Raw genomic sequence first — 22,421 nt, forward strand, 5'->3', positions numbered from 1 at the left:
TATCGCCTCCATCTTCAGGGTAGAAGAAAAATATAAGAATTCTGCGAGCGAAGAGACCGTGAGAACCTGTAAAAGCAGACTGTGTCTGCATTTACCGGTTCTCACGGTCTCTTCGCTTGCAGAATTCTTATATTTTTCTTCTACCCTGAAGATGGAGGCGATACGTTCCTCCGAAACGTCGGTTAACACCACTTATACACGGTGCCAAATCCGAGAAGACTGCTTTCTTCATAGTCATTCACAGTTATCTGTAACTGAAAAATATCATCATTAAATTGTCATTCAAAGCAAGAATGTTTCAGGTATGTACGCTATTTAACTCTATAATGAGATCCAGATTATAGGCTTTATTATTTATGCTTTCCGCTCTACGATAAAATGTTCCTGAAAAAGTGATCAAATTTGATCTAAGACTCATTAAATTTTGATTGATAAAATGTTCCTGAAAAAGTGATCAAATTTGATCTAAGACTCATTAAATTTTGATTAATAATCAATTAATATCAATTAATAATCATAAACATTTAATATATTCGAGAGCTATTTGTACGGAATCCGAATACCAAATTTAATCCAATTCCTTTAAGTATTTTCGAAGAAAGTTGTAAATAAAATTATGTGTGATCGTTAGCTCGGGTAAATTGCTGCTGGTTTCGCCAGCACAGTCATCCTTGGTTCAAGTCCCGCCGGAAACATGACCATTGTTTTACAATCTCGCTGCTTTGGGAATGATGCAATTCGCTTTAAATATCTGCGAGAAATAGCTTAAGCACCCACGCACATATACACACACACACACACACACACACACATGAAACTGGTAAATACACGGCCAGTCTCTGCCAGCCTATAGTTCTGAGCTGTAAGTTCTATGAAGAACTATTCGCCTGCTTCATTTCGTATGACATGAAACGCGTAGAGAACGAAAATTTCGGGAGGACAGACATACAGACAGTAAGGTATCTCATAAGTAGGGACCGGATTTTTATGCCCTTATAATCCCTTAAATATGTATGCATTTATGCATGAAAAACTTCCGAAATATGCACTAAAATATGCACATAAAAATTTATACCAAATATTAAAATTGATTTTACATTATTTTAAGACCAACAAATCAATATTTAAGTTCATTTTATGTGATCACTGAATGGTTCATTTGCAATAAGAAGCTATACTTAAATACAAATCATGCAACAAAACCAACATATTTCATTACAAATTTAAAAAAACCAATGGTACTCACATTTAGCTCTGCGAACTTTCAACTTCTCTTCAATTACAGTTCACAATTACTAAATGTTTCAGGTTTTCCATAGTTAGTCGCCTCCTATTGTCTCGCAAGATGTCCTTATAGCGGGGAAAACTTCTTTCCACCTCACAGGAACTTAGGGGCGCATGTACAAAAGCCGCTATTTGCTCCGCTGTTAGTGATATTTTACTTGGCAGTTCAGTACGTTTACCGGATAAAATCTCTTCAATTTCACAAAATTTGTTCATATCCTGGATTTTTTTAAAGAATGCTGTGTACTTTTTCCTTTACTACTTCACCTACTCTTCCAGGAACCGAATTCAATTTGGAAACAGTGGTTTTGAACACACTTACCGACTGATACAAAGTAGTATTGCTACTGCTTGCCTCCAGTGAGGAAATGGCGGATGGAAGCTGAGAGAAGTGAGCAGATATATAGGAAAGATTAGTTTCTAGTTCTGCGCTTTTTAGTACATCTTGGGCAATTTGAATTGATGCTGCACTTTTGGGATCAAATATATTCACAACATTCCTAACTGCTTTTAGATGTTCGGTATAATAACTCGCTGCACACAGCCACGTGCCCCAGCGCGTTAAAACTGGTTCCGGCGGAAGTGGAACGCTCGGTGCTACTGCTTTAAAGGCTTCTTTTCTGTATGGAGCTTTAACAAATACCTTCTTCACAGAAGACACCAACTTGTCAACAAGCGGAAAATTTGCACGAATTGTTTCTGCAACACGGTGCAACCCATGGGCAAGGCAAGTCAAATGTGTCATATTTGGAAATATAACTTTAAGAGCAGTACCGGCTTTCATCATATAACTTGCGGCATCAGTCACAAAGAGCAATACGCGCTCATACTGAATGCCATTCGGCCATAGTAAATTCATGGATCTGATAAAATATTCAGAAACTGAGGAGCTATTTGTGGTTTCAAATTGCTCTACCGCAAGAAGATATGGGGTAGATTGTTCATTCTTATTACGGGATCCAACCATACAATTTGCAATAAATCGTCCCCTCACAATCTTGTGTTTCGTCGATTGATACCCACACAAAATTATCTTGAATCTTATCTCTAATGCTTTCAATTGTAAGATCGTAACACTGCTTCACGTAATTTTTGCGCACAGTAGATTCATCGGGCACTTTGCACTGTGTATACTTCTCTATGAAGTTTCTCAGAGTAGGATTGGTTAGTTTGCACAGTGGAATATCTGCCGCTAAAAAGGCTTCGCATAAATCAGAGGAAAACTGTGAAAAACTATTATTAGAAAATTCACTAAGCAATTTTTTAATAGGAGCACTTTTCGTGGATTTCATTTTAATATTCTCTTTGTGTATATTAGCGTTCAAATGCTGAAGCACTTGAAAGCTTTTTTCACAACCAAATGTTTTCTTACATGCTCGGCAATAAAGAATTGCGTTATCCGTACTTATCATCTCTCCTTCGAACTCCCGCTGATACAGCTGTAATTTAGTTTTCTGACTCACTTTCGGCATGACTACAGAAAGCTAAACAAACTTAACTACAGACTAGTCAGCACTAATGTGAATGGCCCCCAGCTCCAAATGAAGAAGCGTAACGAACCTCATGGAGACTTCGGAAATAAAGAAGTCCCTTATCGGTTGAATAGTATTACGTTGATAGCGACTACATGTGAACGCTTCCGACTAATCTCTTCGCGGCCACTTTGATGATACGCGGATGAGGCAAGTTACGAGTACAGGGATCGAGGAAGTCCCGTCCTGGGTATTGCATCAGAAACATGAATCATGATGAAATGCTGAGTCACATATGCAATATATTCTAATACGCAAAAGAAAAATTGTATACACATGACCATAATTTAAAACATAAAATTATAATATATTAAAATATTTTAAAGGGGAAATATGCAGTATAAATAGAGATCTTCGAAAATATGATGCTTATTCATAAAACAGGCAAAATATGCATTTATATGCACCATAAAATCATGTCCAAAATTTAAGAAACGAAGTAATTCATACATGTATCAAAACGAGCATACTTTCTGGTTGCAAGAAAGAAATGTGCATTTGCATTATAATTCGGTACCCTACTCATGAGCCTCCTAACACAAATTAAAGCAGACGCATGGAGAGCAAAAGAGCAAGTTGATGTCAAAGGCCCCAAAAATTAAGTGAGGATAAACAGACAGATGGACAGACACAGAGAGAGAACGAAATGATCTCAAAAGCCTCCTTTTATTTTTTTTAATAAGAAAGTAGGCTAGAAAGAATATACACATTCTGAAGCAGGGTTTCCACTGCACCAACAACGGTACGGATACGTAGGGATCTAGCTGAAATTTATTAGAACTGCGAATAAAACACAAATATTCTTTATCAGAAAATTCGGAATTGGGAGACTGAACCCTTCGCGGCCCAGTCAGTTCACCACATTATCCAACGGGGTGCTCTTTTACTGATAAATATTTTAATTTGTTTTCATATTGCTCAAGCCACTGGGTGTTGGGAGTTGGGCTCACAACTCCTCGACTTAAAATACAAGCTTGTTACGAGATGACACACAGAGCCTCGGACCCAGACGGATTATGTGGATAAAAGACCTAAGCTAAGGAAAACGGACATGACATTTGATACATGGAATGCAAGAAGTGTGTATAGTGCAGGTTTGCTTATGACAGTTTCGAAATAAATATGAAGATATGTTAGATTTAGTGGGAGCACAGGCCGCGCCATAGCTCAAGCGGTTAGTCACTGGCTTCCCACTGTGGCGCCCCGGGTTCGATCCCAGTCTGGTCAAGTGGTATTTGTGGTGGACAAAGTGGCGCTGGGGCGGGGTTTCTCCCAGTACTTCTGTATCCCCTGCCAATCTTCATTCCACCAAATTCTCCATCATCATATTCACCTGGGGCAGGCTACAATAGGCCAATCAGTGGCCGCCGTGCCGAGTGGAGCCAGTTGGACTCCACCCCCCCACTAAGGGAATTTAAATTTTTTAGTGGGTGTACAGGTCAGATTGGACAGAGGTGGCACCGAACCAGTAGGCGAATATATTTGTACATTTTTCTATGCAAAAGGGGATGAGAGTTGTGAATTAGGTACAGGGTTTTTCGTACGTAAGAGAACCATATCAGCAGTTAAGAGGGTAGAGTTCGTTAGTGATATGATGTCATACATAATACTAAAAGGTCGCTGGTGCGATGTCGTTCTGAATGTTCATGCTCCAACAGAGGATAAAATTGATGAGTGAAGCACAGATTCTATGAGGGACTAGAATGTGTATTCGATAAATTCCCTAAATGCTATACGAAATTTTTGCTAGGAGATTTAAATGCCGCAGCAGGTAGGAGAGACATTTTCAAACCAACAATTTGGAATGAGAGTTTACACGAAATTATTACGACAATGGAGTAAGAGCAGTAAATTTTGTCACATCTACAAATATGACTGCTAAATGTACCATGTTCCTGCATCGTATGTAGAATGAACTGGGAAGAAGATTAATGCATACACAGTGTGTCCAGATTCTGTTAGGACTGTGTTCATTAAAGTACAAGACGTGAATTATTTTCAAAATTTCACTCTCTTTATTCAAAATGGCCTCCTTCTGAATCAATACATAGTTGGAATCGATTGAAAAGTTTTCGAAAACAGTCACTGTACTCCTTTTGCGGAATCGCATTTAAAACTGCGGTAGATTCCCTTTGGATGTCCTGGGAGGTGTCGTGCCGGTCTCCTTTCATCACCAACTGAACTTCTGGGAAGAACCAGAAATCTGCTGGAGCCAAATCTGGCGAATACGGAGGATGATCAAGGACTGTGATCTCTCTTGTGGCCAAAGAATCGCGCACGATCTTCGATTTGTGGGGTGGGGTATTGTCGTGGAGGAGCGACCAGGAACCTTGCTCTCGATATTCAGGACGAATTCGAAGAATTCTCGCTCACAAACAATTGAGGACTCCGAGATATTAATCAGAATTCACTGTTTGACCTTCTGGCAGAATTTCCTTGTGAATGATTCCTTTGGAATCGAAGAAAACAGTCAGTAGTGTCTTTACTCGACTCTTTTGCATGCGCACTTTCTTTGGTTTCGGCTTCTTTGAGTTCAACCACGCTGCACTCTGTCGCTTTGTGAGAGGCTCATATTGAAAACGCCATGTCTCGTCACCAGTAGCAATCGATTTTGTAAATTTTGTACCACTTTGGGCCGATCGTAACATGTCTTTGCAGTGTTCCACTCTGGCATGTTTTTCATCGCCTGACAGCGCGTGCGGTACAAACCGCGCACAGACCTTCCGTTTGCCCAAATCCTGGGTCAAAATTTGATGCACAGTAACTTTTTGTATTCCCAAAAGCTCCTCGATGAGTCTTGCAGAAACACATCTGTCTGATGCAAGTCTTTCGGTCATTTTTTTCAAATTTTCTTCACTGCGACTTGTTTTCGGTTTTGATGCACGTGAAGCGTCTTTAATGTCCTTCCTGCCGTCACGAAACATAGCATACCATTGAAATACGTTCGAGCGACTCAAATAATCACTACCGTACACACTTTTCATCATTTCGTACGCTTCTCCGGCTGTTTTGCCTAACTTCAAACAAAATTTGATGTTGGCTCTCTGTTCAACCGCCATTTTCCGACGGGCGTCAGAACAGTACTCTTACATTCAAGGTCAGAACACATGATGCAGCGATGTTTGCGCTTTGAACTTATAGACAGCCACAGCTGAAACTTAAAGAATCTTAACGCCACAACTCGCCAACAGATGGCATTGCAGAAAAAAAAAGAGAAAAAAACCTGAGTCCTAACGGATCCTGGACACACCGAGTATAAGACATTGATGGGAAAGACAGAAGGAAATAAACCATTAGGAAGTACTAGACGTGGATGGGTGGATAACATTAGAATGGATCTTGGAGAAATAGGATGGGCTGGTACGGACTGAATTGATCTGGTTCAGGATAGGGATTAATGGAGGGCTCTTGTTTAACACAGTAATGAAACTTAGGACTCCATAAAATGTTTGGGAAGTTCTTGAGTAGATACATAACTGGCGGGTTCTCAAGAATAGTTCAGCTCCATGAGGTCAGTTAGTTATTCCATAAGCCACAGTTACAATGCCTCACAAAGGACAGGAAGAGAACTTGGGACACCTTAGAGATCAGATATACGTAAGAGATAAACGCTTCTGCTTTATTTAACATGAGCTTATTTCAATTTATATGTATGCATTAGTTGTAATCTCTCATCTTTCTTGCATTTCTTTTGTCATTTGAAAACCACTAATAAGGTAAAAAAGGAATTCATAAACATAAAACAGTTATACATTTGCTAAACTCTTTCATTCCTTACGTATTCAATTTCCAGGTGAGAATGTTAGCCGTGAATAGGAAAGTCGACTTTAACTCACACTTAGCAGTTTCTAACTTCTTTTAAGGAAGCAATATAAAACCTCGCATTTCTACAAACACGCACACATTTGGAGTAAACTACAAATCTCTCCAACACCAGTTCAATGATCTCGGTTCGTGTTCTGAAACGTCCTGTGCGACAGAAAAACTTCACAGAGAAGTTTTCGGGGAATTGCCTCCCCTTTGCCTGGGGCTATGCCCCATGTAGTGACGTATACAGCGCCTCGTTGACGGGGGGTTTCAACTCTTCGACCATTTCTTCGTGACAGAATTCTTGTAATTTTATTTCTTTAAACATACACCACACTTCCAGAAATACTGTTTCTTCTTCTTCCACTAGTCTCCAAGGAGTAGGTAACATAACTGCTCTACCGGTTTAAGAATCCTAATTCTGACGTTCCCTTATTTTCTTCTTAATCTTTGCCTTGCATGTTTAGACCAATCAATAAGGTGATTTTAATTAATATCGGGGTTGCCGTGGTTTATAATTTTCGAACCGGAAACAAAAAAAAAAAAAATAAATAAAACTGTTTACATGCTATGAAAGGTGCGCATGATGAAGTTGTTTAGCATTCTGCAGCATTATTTCTATAAATAACGAAACCTTTTGAGTTCCATTTTCATATTCTATAAGCAGTCTTATTTTATTGTTTCCGGTGTGAAAATTATAGGCCACGGAAACCCCGACAATAATTTAGAATCATCCTCTATAGGTCCATGTTATTTCCGTGTCCTGCGTTCGCCCCTTCTATTCACGTGATGCTTACATATCCTTCTATATAAAGATACCTCTTCGACTATATTTACTAATGTACATTAGTGTTTTCTCTGTATATCCTAGGCGTAATAATTTTAATTTATGTGATATGTAGGTTATTGGTCTATTGTCACAGTCACCTTCATGCAAATGTCAGGATAGTACCATAAATTAGGCCACAACCGTTTACTTACAACATCTTTTCTGATTCAACATTTAACTGTAATCTCATCTTTCAACAATGTCTAATTTAAGCTATTGAAAGCATCATTAGATAGACCATAAATTAATAAAAAAATATTGTACAGAGATTATTTCAAGTTCGTTTCCACGGTTCTGGGCTATGCGGCGACCGGCACGGATTCCACGGAAAACACCGTCTCTATCTTATCAATAATGTGTGTTTCTTGGCCCATTACATAGCAATGCATATCTTTCTGTTGTTGAGAGTGTAAATTCTGGAATGTATCTACCGAGCCGTTGCCTAGCAACGAGCATATGCGTCACGATATATAATATGATTAGCTTGCAGTTGCTCTGAGCGACAAGTGAGAAGGGGACCGAATAATTTCCAGAAGATCCTGGAAAGAAGATTCCAGAAACTGAGGGCGAGAGTTTACAAAAGAAACAAACGCATCGGCAGTGTGAGGCATGAGGCGGAAGATATCAAAGGAAGTGGCAAGTTGCAATGGAGCAGAGAAGAGAGTGTGAGAGAAACCAGTCTCTCTCTAGTGCTCTTGTGCCCAGGGAGGAGAAGCAGTTGTAAAATGAGATCCAGTGGAGTAGCCTACGCGTGTTCCCTTCTCTCATCAGCCACGATACTTGCTTATTTCATATACTGGTCTAGCAGCACAACACATAGCAAACTCTCTCCTTTTATTTATTAAATACCTACCCTTTCGAAAAAGGAGTCGGGATAGCTCAGTAAGTATAGTGAAGGGCTACGGGCTGGACGGCCTGGTTTACAATCCCGGCAGGGACAAAATATGTATTTTCCACAAACTCCAGCTGATTCCCCCCCCCGAGCAACCGAGCAGTAAACAGGCTTCATCAACAGTCGCGGCCATTTTTACCGTGAGGTCCGTGTGGAGTCTATATAACGACAGCCTGCGGCTAGTCTCAAATCTGTGACAATAAAATATGGCCGCGATTCCCAAGCGACTCGGACCCGAGAAAGACTGCGCTGGCAAGGACCAGCAGCATATACAGAAGCCAGACTCGTCCTCTCGTCAGAGAGAGCGCCCCACAAAAACAAGACCGTAACTGTCAAACAGTAATACCTGGTCATTAGCACAAGACTGGGATTCGACACCAAGAATTACTGACTGACTGACTGACAGACTGACCGTCAGTCGCAATGTGACTCTGACTTGAGGATTAGATCAGAGTTGAGTTAAAGAGAGACGGTTATAGATCCTGTGTTTTAATTGCGTTGCAAGAAGAATACTAGTGCGTGTGTGGAAATAGCGATACCTCTATGATTACACGTAATTTTGGCGGTGTGTATCAACCCGTTCATCCAATCCAGAGCCCGCGTTTTTAGTCACTAAAACACGTGACAATATACTTTCTACTACTCATACATAATATCTATTACATTTATGTAATTCTCATTCTCGCCTATGTGTATGTAGATTGTATTCTGTTCAAAACAAAGAAACCAAGGGACTTCAATTATATTTCTACCCCTCCCCCGCGAGCCAATAATTTCTTACGCGGATTTTCCCTCACAGATTTTCGTGAAATACAGTATGACAATCATGTAATTAAAATCTCACGTTAATATTTTCAATAATAAAACGCCACTAAATTAAAAAATAACAACTAAATATCATCATCATCATCACCATCATCATCATTTCCATAAGTGTGAAATAAATGACCGGGAATGTGCAACTTCTGCGAAAATAATAAAAGGTAAAAAAAAGTATAAATATTTAGCGAAATCCATAGCCTATATTTTTTTGGCTTCTTCAATTCTTTGTTGGTTATTTATCGATGCTCCTTCAACTGTACTGTATAATTAAACAAGATTGGAGGATACTTTATGATTTGAGGTTTTCACAGCGGTAAGTGTTGTCTCCTGGGTTAGGACGCCATGTAATCTGGTACTTATTTCTACATGTTACTATTGAGGCAGCAGAAGAGGGGAGAGAAATGGAAGGAGAAATGTTCAGAGGCAGCAGAAGGAGAAAGCTGTTATAATTTAACAGTGAGTTTATCGACGGCCGTACTTGACCGATCTCTCGCCCCGCATTACCTAACAAGCTCACTTCGCAAGAAATGCTCGCATCAAATAACCTCAGTATAATTCTGTTTAGTCTATCCTCACGGATACTTAGCGTCAAAAACGAACAAGCAATTCGGTGAGTATAAATAAATTTAAGCTTAAAATATATTCAATTTAATTTTATTCGCAAAATTGATTCGAATTCTTCGCGACTCGTGTCAATCATCCTGAACGTTGGTAGTTAACTTTAATGGTGGGTTCTTATAGACTTTCTTTTAGAATGCAATCCGCATGGACGCATGCAGGTTGTGCCGGCTGTTCTGTAGCAGGCAGCTACTCATGGTTTATTTGGATTCTTGTCGTCCCGTTGACGGAGCAGAGAATGTAAAAAGCAACATCACGAGTTCCGAGAAGTTTTCCCTTCCCAGTTTGTTTAGAACTTTGAAGCATTTTTACAATGTAACCCATACAGTGGTTTGGCTCACACAAAATATGGTCAGTTAACAAACGCGTCCCTTTTATTATAAGCAACTATGAATCCACACACACGCACGTACACAGACACTCACTCCTGGAGTTTTAAAAACTCTTACGGTATGAAGCGAGGGCTCTTGCGAGCTGAAGGCTTGAATTATTTACCTAAACATGTGAGGACTTCTGTACACAGATGAGAATGCGGCAGTGGTAATTCAGGAGGTCACCGATTCGAAACTCGGTCCAGATTGCCGAATATCTTCACTGAGAAATAACGTATTTTTTCTCACTTTCTTGACATATGTCGGGATACTACCATGGAATGGGCCACAACCACTTCCAACTACCCACAAACAATCCCACTTCATTTGATGTGTAACAGGACTATAGGTTTTGTGAAACAATTGCAAATGGTCAGATGGACCGGATGTGTCATGAAAGTGAGACATTCATGTCAGCGCTTACCTGTTACACATTACTAAGTTAAAGTTGTCCCTGTGCCTAACTGATTAAGCACTACGCCACGAAGACGTATGGGGGAGTGGATATATAGATCCACATTTTCTTGAACTCGATACTAATTGGAGGTGATTGGTTAGTTTCACGCCCCTGTCGCTTTACCCCCGGAGAAAGAGCCCACGGTACCCATTATATAGGAGGTTGGGTGGACCCCAGAGCCGGTCTGGATTACTTGCAGAACAAAAATTCTTGACCCCACCGGGACTCGACCTCCGACCCCTCAGTCGTACAGCCCGTAGCCAGTCGCTATACCGACTACGATATTTACTAATGAGTCATTTTTTGTGGTTTATTTTCTTAATGGGCACAATGGATTGCTATTTGTCAGAGTAAGGAGGAAAGAAAACAAATTTGTATAGAATTGTCAGAAATATCGTTATAAGGAAAAACATAAATCGGGTGACGAGACTTCAAATCTTTAAGTGCGACAAAAAATAGTTCCAAATTCTCCAGTGGGTATTTTTTTATTTTTACATTTTTTATTGCCAGTGGCGTGGGACTCGTATAGATGAAATTATTTGGGATCATCAGTGGGCGTTTCGACGTAACAGATCAACTACAGATCAGATATTTTGCATTGGTCAAATACTGGAGAAAAAATGGGAGTACGATAAGACAGTACATCAGCTATTCGTAGACTTCAAGAAAGTCTACGATTGAGTTAGGAGGGAAGTATTGTACAATATTCTAATACAGTCTGGGATACCTATGAAACCATTTAGGTTGATTAAAATGTGTTTAAACGAAACGTATAGTAAAGTCCGTTTAGGTAAACATTTGTCTGATAAATTTACTATCCAGAATGGTCTAAAATAAGGAGATGCTTTATCGCCACTCCTTTTCAACTTTGCTTTAGAATAGGTCCAGGGAAATCAGGTAGGACTGAAATTAAACGGGACACATCAGCTGTTGGCCTATACCGATGATGTGAATCTATTGGGTGATAATGTAGATACCATAAAGAAATACACACAGACTTTAATTGACGCAAGTAATGAGGTTGGTCTAGAAGTAAACACAGATAAAACTAAGTATATGTTACTGTCTCGTCACCAAAATGCAGGGCTAAATCATGACATAAAGATAGAAAACAGATGTTTTGAAAATGTGGCACAGTTCAGATATTTGGGAACAACAATAACAGATTGAAACCTGATTCGAGAGGAAAATAAGAGGCGATTGAACTCGGGTAATGCTTGCTACCATTCAGTCCAGAAGCTTTTGTCTTCTCGTCTGTTGTCCAAAAACATAACAATTAGAATACACAAAACTATAATTTTGCCTGTGGTTCAGTATGGGTGTGAAACTTGGTCTCTGACATTAAGGGAGGAATATAGACTGAGGGTGTTTGAGAACAGGGTGTTGAGGAGAATATTTGGATGAAGTGACAGGAGGTTGGAGAAAACTGCATAATGAGGAGCTTCATAACTTGTAGTCTTCTCCAAGTATAATTAGAATGATGAAGTCAAGGAGGATGAGGTGGGCAGGGCATGTAGCACGAATGGGGGTGACGAGGAATGCGTATATGATATTGATGGGAAAGCCAAAAGGAAAGAGACCACAGGGAAGACAAGGCGTAGATGGATGAAAAATGTTAAAATGGATCTTATGAGAGATAGGATGAAATGGATTGGATTGATCTGGCTCTGGATAGGGACCAGTGGAGGGCTCTTGTGAACACGGTAATGAACCTTCCGGTTCCATAAAATGCTGGGAAATTCTTGAGTAGCTGCAGAATTGGCGGCTCCTCCAGAAGGGCTCAACTCCATGAATAAGTAAGTAAGTGGGGTGGGGCTAAGTCCCTTGTACTGCGGCAGAGGAATCCGAAATACTCGGAGAAAACCTACCTCAGCGCCACTTTGTCCACTACAAATCCCACTTGACCAGGATCGAACCCGGGCAGCCGCGGCGGGAAGCCAGCGACTAACCGCTTGAGCTATGGCCATGAAGAAAGTCCAAGGAATTCGGAAGAAATAGAACAGGATGGCACAAGCCACTAGCGAAGGAAAGTACATAATGAATAAATAGTTGGGGTTATATCAAGGAATACATGGCGAAGGTCATGTTGAAAACAGCTGTTGGAGATGAGAAATTCAAAGAAGATTTTTGTTGGAAAATATCAAAGGCAGAATACTGCAGAAACCAAGGAGAATATTACAATTGAAAGGTCGGAGTTCGAGTCATGGCAGGGCCGATAATTTTCTCTTCTCTACGTCGTCCAGACCGGTTCTGGGGCCCACAAAGCCTCCTTTCCAATGGGTACCGGGGGCTGCTTTCCTGGGGGGAACGCGGTAGAAGCATGAAGCTGATCACTCACTTGCAACTAGTACAGAGGTTAAGAAAATGTGGCTCTATACATCCATTCCCCCATACGTCTTCATGGCGTAGTGCTTAATTAGTTAACACAGGGAGAACTTTACCTACTTTTTTATCTGAAGAAGTAAGATGTGGGATTCAGAATTACTGGATTTTTGGATTTGTCAATCGTCCGACATCCTAAAGAAAAGTGAAACACAACGTTTCGGAAATTTGATCCGTTTTCGTCCTCAAGTGAGTGGGGGTCGCCTACTCCGTTGTGTCTCACTCACCTGAGGATGGAAACAAATCCAATTCCCGAAACGTTTTACAATACCGAACAATGAGCAAAGTAATTCTGAGCGCGAGACACCATCGCCAGAACCAAGATGTGATATTTTAGCTTGAATTAAACTGGCTAAGAAAAGCGCTTAATGGCGGGCTCTTGTGGGCACTGTAAGTAATCTTAATTCATATAAAGTGATCACAAGATCAAAACAAGACGAGGCGCTACCAGCTTGTTAAAGTAAGATTTGAGGTTTTCACGGCGCTGAATATGAAGAAAGCAGTCTTCTGGGATGTGGCGCCGTGTACATATTGTGTTGCACGTTTCGGAGGAACGTATCATCTCCATCTTCAGGGTAGAGGACAAGAAGAAATCCAGTCTGTTGCACCTGCTCACGCTGGTTCGCTCGCGGATTTCTTCTTGCCTTCTACACTGAAGATGGAGGCGATACGTTCCTCCGAAACGTGCAACACAATATATACACGGCACCAAATACCAGAAGACTGGTTTCTTCTCAGCTTGTTAAGGGCTCTCGGAATTGGAGTTTGATGACGAAAACAAAGCAGTACGCACTATAGTATTCATTGTGAAGCTTACTTACTTACTTACTCATGGTGCTGAACCCTTCTGGAGGAGCCACCAATTCTGCATTACTCAAGAATTTCCCAGCATGTTATGGAACCCGAAGGTTCATTACCGTGTTCGCAAGAGCCCTCCACTGGTCCCTATCCTGAGCCAGATCTATCCAATCCATACCACCACATCCTATCTCTCTAAGATCCATTCACATATTGTCCACCCACATATTCCTTGGTCTTCCCTGTGGTCTCTTTCCTTCTGGCTCTCCCACCAATGTCCTATACGCATTCCTCGTCTCCCCCATTCGTGCTATATCACCTGCCCACCTCATCCTCCTTGACTTGATCATTCTAATTATGCTTGGAGAAGAGTTCCCATATTTGATCAGTAAAAATTAACTAAAACTTTTGGCTGCATATTCAGTATTAAATACTGCGGCGATGATGATGATGCTGCGGACGTTAGTAACTGCAGATGTCTGCGATTTACAATATAACTTGTTAAAAAAAGCCGCCTAGCAAGTCTGTGACGTAAGTGTGAATAGCAATGTAACAGATGAGCGAAGTAGTGCAGCATCCCTCACACTTGGAACTCCAGAGTCAAACGTCAGTGAATTCCCCCCGAATACACGGTCTGGTCTGACAGAACCCAGATGTTCTCTGACTAAACCACATACTGTTCGCAAATTAACAAGAACCAGTTTGTGTGCGGGTCTACTACAACAAATGTTAAATTGTGTCTTTATGTGGTCCGAGGTCTTGGCTGTAAATAAAATACTTGCAGAATCAAGACAGATTAAGAAAGGATTAGTGGATAAAGTCTCGAAAATTATGTTGACATGGTGATGAACTCCTTCCCTTCACTAGCAACATTTCGTCCCTAGTGAGTAGCTAGTAGCTAAATCTAGTATCAGGGGACTACTACTACTACTACTACTACTAAAGGTCCTTGTGATTGCTTAATTAATTAAACAATACGCCATGATGACATATGAGGGAGTGGAGGTACAGCTCTACCTTTCTCGACCTCGGCACTGGATGGATGTGAGTGGTCAGCTTCATTCCCCGGCCGATTTACACCGAGTACCCACTGGAGAGGGGGCTGGGTAGAACGTCGGGCTGGACAGTGTGGTGAAGAGAAGAATCTTGGCCATACCGGAAAGCGAACCCCGGCCGTCCAGCCAATAGCCCGTTGTTATACCGACTCCATCACCGCCGCTAGTAGAAACGGCATATCTCGTTTTCCTGTGTGGGTTGTTTTGAACAAGACGTGGCTATAAGAGTTCGATAGACTCGAATATCAAATCCAAGGTTCCTCTACTGCATTCCTTGGGAGAAATGACTGGTCACTCTTTAAATTCGGCAGTAAAATTCGGTGCTTGCATATAATTTAGTAACTTCGGTCTGCTGAATTAGATAAATGAGCGAGACAGTGATGAAGATTCTTGCAGGCTCTGCCCAGATGGTTGAGTCGCACAGACTGGGCCCTGTAAATCAATGTGAGTAGCGCGTCATCTTTCTGTCGGCTTCTCTCGCCTTACCAAAGGAGGGATTAGGTAGGCTGACAGATCTGGATTAGAGGTATTAGTGCACGTGTTAGAGTGGGGACAAAGCATTTCAGTCTCACAAATTCGGTCAGCAAAGACTGCGACTACGGACCGGAGGAAAGGTTCTCGATCGTCAGTCAGCCTCTGAATTACCTGCTTACCATTGCGCAAGGAAGTGGCAAGCAGTGTTTGTATCTGTAAGAAAATCGTCGAATGCAGGTTAGTCTCCTTGCAGTATAGGAGAATTAGATCGAAAGTTACGGACCGTTTAAAACACAGTGGTAACTATCCGTTGCTAGGGAACAGCAAGGTAAACACGTTACAGCGAAGAAAAATTCTTAGCAAACAATGGTAAAAGGTTTGAGGCTTTCACGGCGGTGACTATGAAGAAAGGAGTCTTCTGGGATTTGGTACCGTGTATATGTGGTGTTAACCGACGTTTCGGAGGAATGTATCTCCTCCATCTTCAGGGTAGAAGGAAAAATATAAGAAATCCACAAGCGAAGAGACCGGGTTCTCACGGTATATATCTCAGTTCGTTTAGACGCTACAAATGATGTATCAAAAATGCTTGTTTAGGGCAGGGGATCATTTTTCTCGACACTACACAAATACCGACCCATTCGAGGTGCAAGGCAGCTGGAGCGTGAAGCTAATTACCCATCTCCATCTAGTGCAGATGTTTATGAAATAGGCCTATAGTTGGAGACTGAGTGTTGTAGTGCAGCTACATTCTTCTGCAAGAAGAGGATGAGACTGGTTTGGGTGAGAAAGAAAAAGTCTGTTTTCACAACAGCTTCAACAACAACAATCGTCTACTTCTTCAGGCTATGACTGTTCTGCTCAGGGAGCCGTGACAACGCAGTCGGTACAGCGACTGGCTACGGGCTGGAAGACCGGTGGGGTCAAGAATTTTCGCTTCTACATATCGACGAGACCGACCCTTGGGTCCACCCAGCCTCCCATCCAATGCCTACCGGGGGCTCTTTCCCCGGGGGTTAAAGCGGCAGAGGCGTGAAGCTGACCACTCATCTCCAACTNCAACCGATGGAGTGGACGTGGAGGCCCAATAACCTGGCCCCCACGCTCTCCTGACTTGACTCCACTGGATTCCTTTCTCTGGGGGTGCATGCAGAGCGTGGTGTACAAGACTCCAGTGGAGACACAACATGAACTTGTGGCAAGAATTGCAGTAGCAGCTGGAACCATCTGGGAAATGCCAGGAATCTTTCAAAGAGTTCAGAATAATATGGCCAGGCCGTGCAGAATATGCAATGAAGTTGGCGGCCGCCATTTTGAGCAACTTTTATAATGTAAAACAATGATAACATCCCCTAAAACTTATGCATCCTCTTGGTTACATTGTGGCCCTTAGTGTCAAAAGGAAGCTTTCCCGGACATTGGTGCAGTAACAAAACACGATCGGATAGCTACCACAGAGCGTTGTAACATATATTTATTTACATTCTGTATAAGGAGCAGTTAAGACTCTTCAAAAGGTTTCGTCAGGAAGACGTCATTCAAGGCAGTTCAGGAGCTGATCGTTTGTATAATTACAAATTGTAGTTACGACGTGTGAAATTTTCAAATAAATCGAGTTATCAAATCCGGAACCTATTATTTATTATCGCGTACCAGGATACACGTGACAATATGTACCCCCTAATTTAATATTAAACAACTCTGTATTTTGCCACGGAGTATATTTATGTGGTTCATGAAGAGTGATTATATCCCCAGGAACAATTAACAGACTGATTTCTATAACGGAGATCCTGAGTATTATATTTCAGGTAAACTCTCCGTGGTTTCGTCCGCGAGCGAACTGTACCGACCGTGGGGATTCGTTGCGCTGACCACGCGACACACCTCTATCCGCTAAAATTGGCACTAAATTCGCCTACAAAGGGCGGTCGCTAAGTCTGTTATATTTCAGGTAGGAACTGAATTTATAATACTCCGTGGCCTGTAGTCCGCGAGTGAACTATACCGACCGAGCGACCGCAGCTTCTCGGCGAAGTTGGTGCCAAATTTAGCGGATAGAGGGTGTAGCGTGGTCAGAGCAACGGATCCCTACGGCCGTTGATCTCGGGTTTCTAGACCCGAGCCGCTAATTCCTAGAAATAGCTCCTCAATTATCCTCAAGAGGCTGAGTGGACCCCGTTCCAGACCCAATGCTTCTCAGAAACTCTGGTAGCGCCGGGAATCGAACCCGGAACCTCTGGATGTGTAGCCAAGAACTCTAACCACTTGACCACAGTATCACTTAAAATAACGCCATGCTTCAGTTTGTTAAATATTCTTTTATTATGACAGCAATTGCTTATGTGTACTGAGTAAGTGTTATGGGAATATTACAATAAATATATCTCAGTTCGTTTAGACGCTACAAATGATGTATCAAAAATGCTTGTTTAGGGCAGGGGATCATTTTTCTCGACACTACACAAATACCGACCCATTCGAGGTGCAAGGCAGCTGGAGCGTGAAGCTAATTACCCATCTCCATCTAGTGCAGATGTTTATGAAATAGGCCTATAGTTGGAGACTGAGTGTTGTAGTGCAGCTACATTCTTCTGCAAGAAGAGGATGAGACTGGTTTGGGTGAGAAAGAAAACGTCTGTTTTCACAACAGCTTCAACAACAACAATTGTCTACTTCTTCAGGCTAAAACTGTTCTGCTCAGGGAGCCGTGACAACGCAGTCGGTATAGCGACTGGCTACGGGCTGGAAGACCGGTGGGGTCAAGAATTTTCGCTTCTACATATCGACGAGACCGACCCTGGGGTCCACCCAACCTCCCATCAATGCCTACCGGGGGCTCTTTCCCCGGGGGTTAAAGCGGCAGAGGCGTGAAGCTGACCACTCATCTCCAACTATTGCCGAGGTCAAAAAATGTGAATCTATACATCCACTCCCCCATACGCCTTTCTGGAGTAGTGATTAATTAGTTAAGCTCAGGGACAATTTTACCTTTGTCCTTATATCCGCAAAATTGCGTGTCTTTTTAAATAAATATACATTTACTCGTTTCAAATAGGCCCAAATTCATCTTTACTCAAGTCTTCCAACTAAGAGCATAAAGTAACGCATTCATAGGAGGACATGCTCATTTTATCGTCTGCAAATTTGATTTCAAAATTTAGCCTTTTTGGGAGGGGGAGGATTATACTAAAAACTGTGAGAGTTTCAGCCCGGTAGGCTCCACTTCTCCAGTTATATTCCCCAGTATTCTACGAATTACAAATATCTTAAATGAAAGTGCGAGTTTCATCGTCTAAATAAATTTGTGTAAGATATTAACTAAGATAGATTTAATTAAGATCTATAACTGTTACTTAAAACGTACCTTTTCCAATTAGGAACCGGGAAGACTGAGTCCATATACCGACGGGCTACGTGCCAGATGGCCGGGGTTCGATCTCCGGGTAGTGACATCAGGTTTCCTTCTTCTCCTCAGCTTCCAGACCAGCTCTGCGGCCCATCCAGCCTCCTATCCAAAGGATACCGGGAACTCTTTCCTCGGGGGTGAAGCGGCTAGGGCGTGATGCTGAACACTGATCTCCATCTAGTGCCGAGGTGAAGAATATTGGAGCTGTAATTCCACTTCCTCATAAGGCTTCATTTCGTGGTGCTTAATTAATTAAGTCCAGGGGAAACTTAAAATAACTATTTTTTAATGTAAAATGTCCAAAGAGGAAGAGGAAGAAAACAGCGTTCAAGTCTGTAGGCACTGTCTGTGTCAATATGTTTTGTATTTGCAATAGATGAACATAGAAATCTGTAAGGAATTTAAAATTGCAAAGAATGAAAGATTACCGTCTGCTGCCATACTAGACTGTGTAGTTTGGCAGATGGGTACCAACTTTTCGGAATAATGCAGTGTCTCCAACTTCAGGGCTGAGAAGTAATAATTAATAACAACGTTTCGGATGAAACTACTGCCTACATCATAAGTATCCCTCAATCAAAGTGTAAGTATTAAGGTTCAGCACCGTGAGAAGGTCAAATTTCATGCAAAGAATACATTTGTGCCCTTTAATGTGGAGTATTCCTTGGCCGTTTTACACTTGTTTGAGCTGACAAATGGTAAACGATGCTTACAACTTTCACATACATTTTTACACCACACGTGGGCTAGAATTAATTTATTTCTGTTGTAAAGACAAAAAACAACACCGTCAAGTGTGACTATTTAAGTTTTATCACTTGAAAACTCATCACCCTTACATGTTTCGATCCCTACGGATCATCCTCAGAGGGCATCAATACTTTTTCCGGAAACTAGTAATAAAACTTAAATAGTCACACTGGACGGTGTTGTTTTTGTCTATATAATTGTTAGTGTGACGGACCAGAATGAAACAAATCAAATTCTTTCTGTTGCTCTACAGCCCTTTGGACTTGGGCCGCTTTTTCAGTTTCTTAATTCTATACACAGTCGATAAGACTCCTTGGACGGTGGATCAGCCTGTGGCAAGGCCGCTACCTGCAGACAGAAGAACAAAAACACAAGACACCCATTCCTCGAGTGGGACTCGAACCCACGACCCCAATATTCGAGAGGCCAAAGACGGCTCTAGCCTTAGACTGCGCGGCCACTGTGATGGGAAGAATTCAATAGAGGTCTTATATTAATCTCTACAAAGTTAACAACACATTTACTGAAAGTGCCTTATGTATTGTAATTCATGCGAACCGATTGTAGACAGAGGAAGACAAAGTACATTAACCACTTTTTGATCCGTAGGACAAACATGCTTCAGACCTCTGGACTAAAACATCGTGTGATCTTGGTGTAAACATTAATTATGTTAACTTAGCCCCTGTGGGTAAAAGCTTCAATTGAATGTATGCAACATTTTCAGCGGTCTAATACTTACGTACTTCAGGCCAAGGTGAGAAACTGCAAAATATGTAGATCTATGTGCATATGCGGTCTAATACTACTACTACTACTACTACTACTACTACTACTACTATTCCCGATGAGGTCATTGGGTTTCTCAATTGACCTAATCCTTCCAGCCGCACTATGGCCCTGGGGATCCACTCAACCTCTGACAGAAATGAGTACCAGGAATCTTGCGTAAGGCTGACAACCTCACCGTCATCTGTGATCCGATTTTCTAGAAAATATGGCATCCTCGACGGCTCATAACCCTATGGGCCTCCACAGCCTGTTACATGGATAGTTTTACCAATTTTCTGAAGATCACAGATTATTAACTTCTTCTTCACGTGATGTAAGTAGATCTACATATATTATGATCTATTTTGATCAACTAACTTTATTTAACGGCGTTTTTTTTTCAAGTTCCTACGTTTTATAGAGCCAAATGATGGGATGATTTGGAAAGGATGTGGAAGTGATCGTGGCCTGTTATAATGCGCTATATATCAGGAGTGACTGAAGAGAATCGCAAAAGTTCTCAGTCATCATAGTCAGCATATTGGCCATGGTTTGAATCCTGGACTGCCCGAAAACGAGGCACCGACAAGAGTGTCGCTTTAGTTTATTTGAATTAGAATTATTGTTATTATTATTATTTATTACTCATGGAGCTGAGCCCTTCTCGAGGAGCCACCAATTCTGCAGCTACTCAAGAATTTCCCAGAATTTTATGGAACCTATGGAACCCCCAATGTTCATTACCGTGTTCACAAGAGCCCTCCACTGGTCCCCATCCTGAGCCAGATCAATCTAATCCATACCATCCCATCCTATCTCTCTAAGATTATTTTAATATTTGCACCCACCTACGCCTTGGCTTTCCCACCAATATTCTATATACATTCCTCTTCTCTTCGTGCTACATGCGCTGCCAACCTCACCCTCGTTGACTTGATCATTCTAATTATACTTGTAGAAGAGTACAAGTTATGAAGCTTGATCTAGAATGCGCTCTATTTTTTCTGCGAGCGCGGATGTGTCGGACGCTCATCTCATGAAGTCGGACCGACCCACAATACACAGAACTACGTTCGCTTTACGCATGCGCACCGTACAAATGCGTGAGTTTGATGTTACCAACAAAATGGAGAGGAGCACGCTTTTTGATGCATGTTAACAGACGCAGGAATGACTCAACATATAATTACACTCCCCTGTAATAACATCACACGTTAAACCACAGAATCACCCACCCCAGATAATGAGGAAATCGCACAGTTGCGGAAAGTTGTGGGGGGTAATACCCCCGCAACGTGGAGCCGTTTGCTGATGCAGCTGGTGTGCTCGGGGTGTCTATGGCTTTGGCTGAACTTCGCCATTTCCGCCGGTCCTTCCTATTAAAGGGGTGCTGGCTCGATGGTGGGAAATCGAAACTAGAAAGAGAGAGTGTATGAGTATTTGAAGCTTAATGGTCCACGTGCCGCTTCTGCTGGCTGTGGGCTGCTTTTGCCCCTTGGGCACATAGCGGAGGGTAAGCTCAGATGAATGAATGCAAGAACCCTTGAACCGCCGTCAGACAAGAGGCAGACTGTCTTATCCCTTTGTCGTGTTATTAATCAAAGTAAATAAAGATTCTTGTGTAGCTCTTAGGGATATTTGGTTTCTGAAATAAATGCATCTGTGTCTTTTGAAGGAGAAGTAGCAAGAAAGTTGGATACTCTTAAGAAACCAGTAGAACAAGGTAAAAAGAAAGTAGAGCTCTCCCTGTAACAGGCCGTGGAAACCCATAAGGTTGTGAGACGTCGAAGCTCCCACATATTCTAGACAATCGACCCACGGATGGCGGTGAGGCTCTCAGCCTTACGCCCCGGCCGACCTTTAGCCCCTCCATCCCGGAAGATTCCTGCTACTTATTTCTGTTAGGGGCCAAGTCGACCCCAGGGCCATAATGCGGCTGGAAGTATTAGGTCAATTAAAAAAATCCAACTACCTCATCGGGAATCGAACCCGCTACCTTCCGGCTTGCAGCATAGTGTCTCAACTAGTGACCCAGTAGAACAAGGAGGTAAATTTAAATACTTATGTTTGCTTATTGTAGATATGTATCTATTATTTCAGTTAAGAATATATATATTAAACCTATTAACACTACATAACTCCGTGGCTTTAGCCGGCAAACCAACTACAC

At 41.8% G+C, this 22,421-nt stretch overlaps 1 long non-coding RNA gene across 2 annotated transcripts in view; it reads right to left on the bottom strand.

Moving 5' to 3' along the window:
• The window catches only part of LOC111873233, a 64,978-nt gene extending 46,079 nt beyond the window's left edge, over positions 1-18,899 (bottom strand). For both annotated transcript variants that reach the window (XR_004513981.1, XR_002844366.2), the window contains exon 1: positions 18,689-18,899. This is a non-coding gene — a long non-coding RNA (uncharacterized LOC111873233). The remainder of the gene's footprint in view (positions 1-18,688) is intronic.
• Positions 18,900-22,421: the final 3,522 nt, after the last annotated feature.

This window comes from Cryptotermes secundus, unplaced genomic scaffold (genome assembly GCF_002891405.2).
Source record: "Cryptotermes secundus unplaced genomic scaffold, Csec_1.0 scaffold1849, whole genome shotgun sequence".
NCBI lineage: Eukaryota > Metazoa > Arthropoda > Insecta > Blattodea > Kalotermitidae > Cryptotermes > Cryptotermes secundus.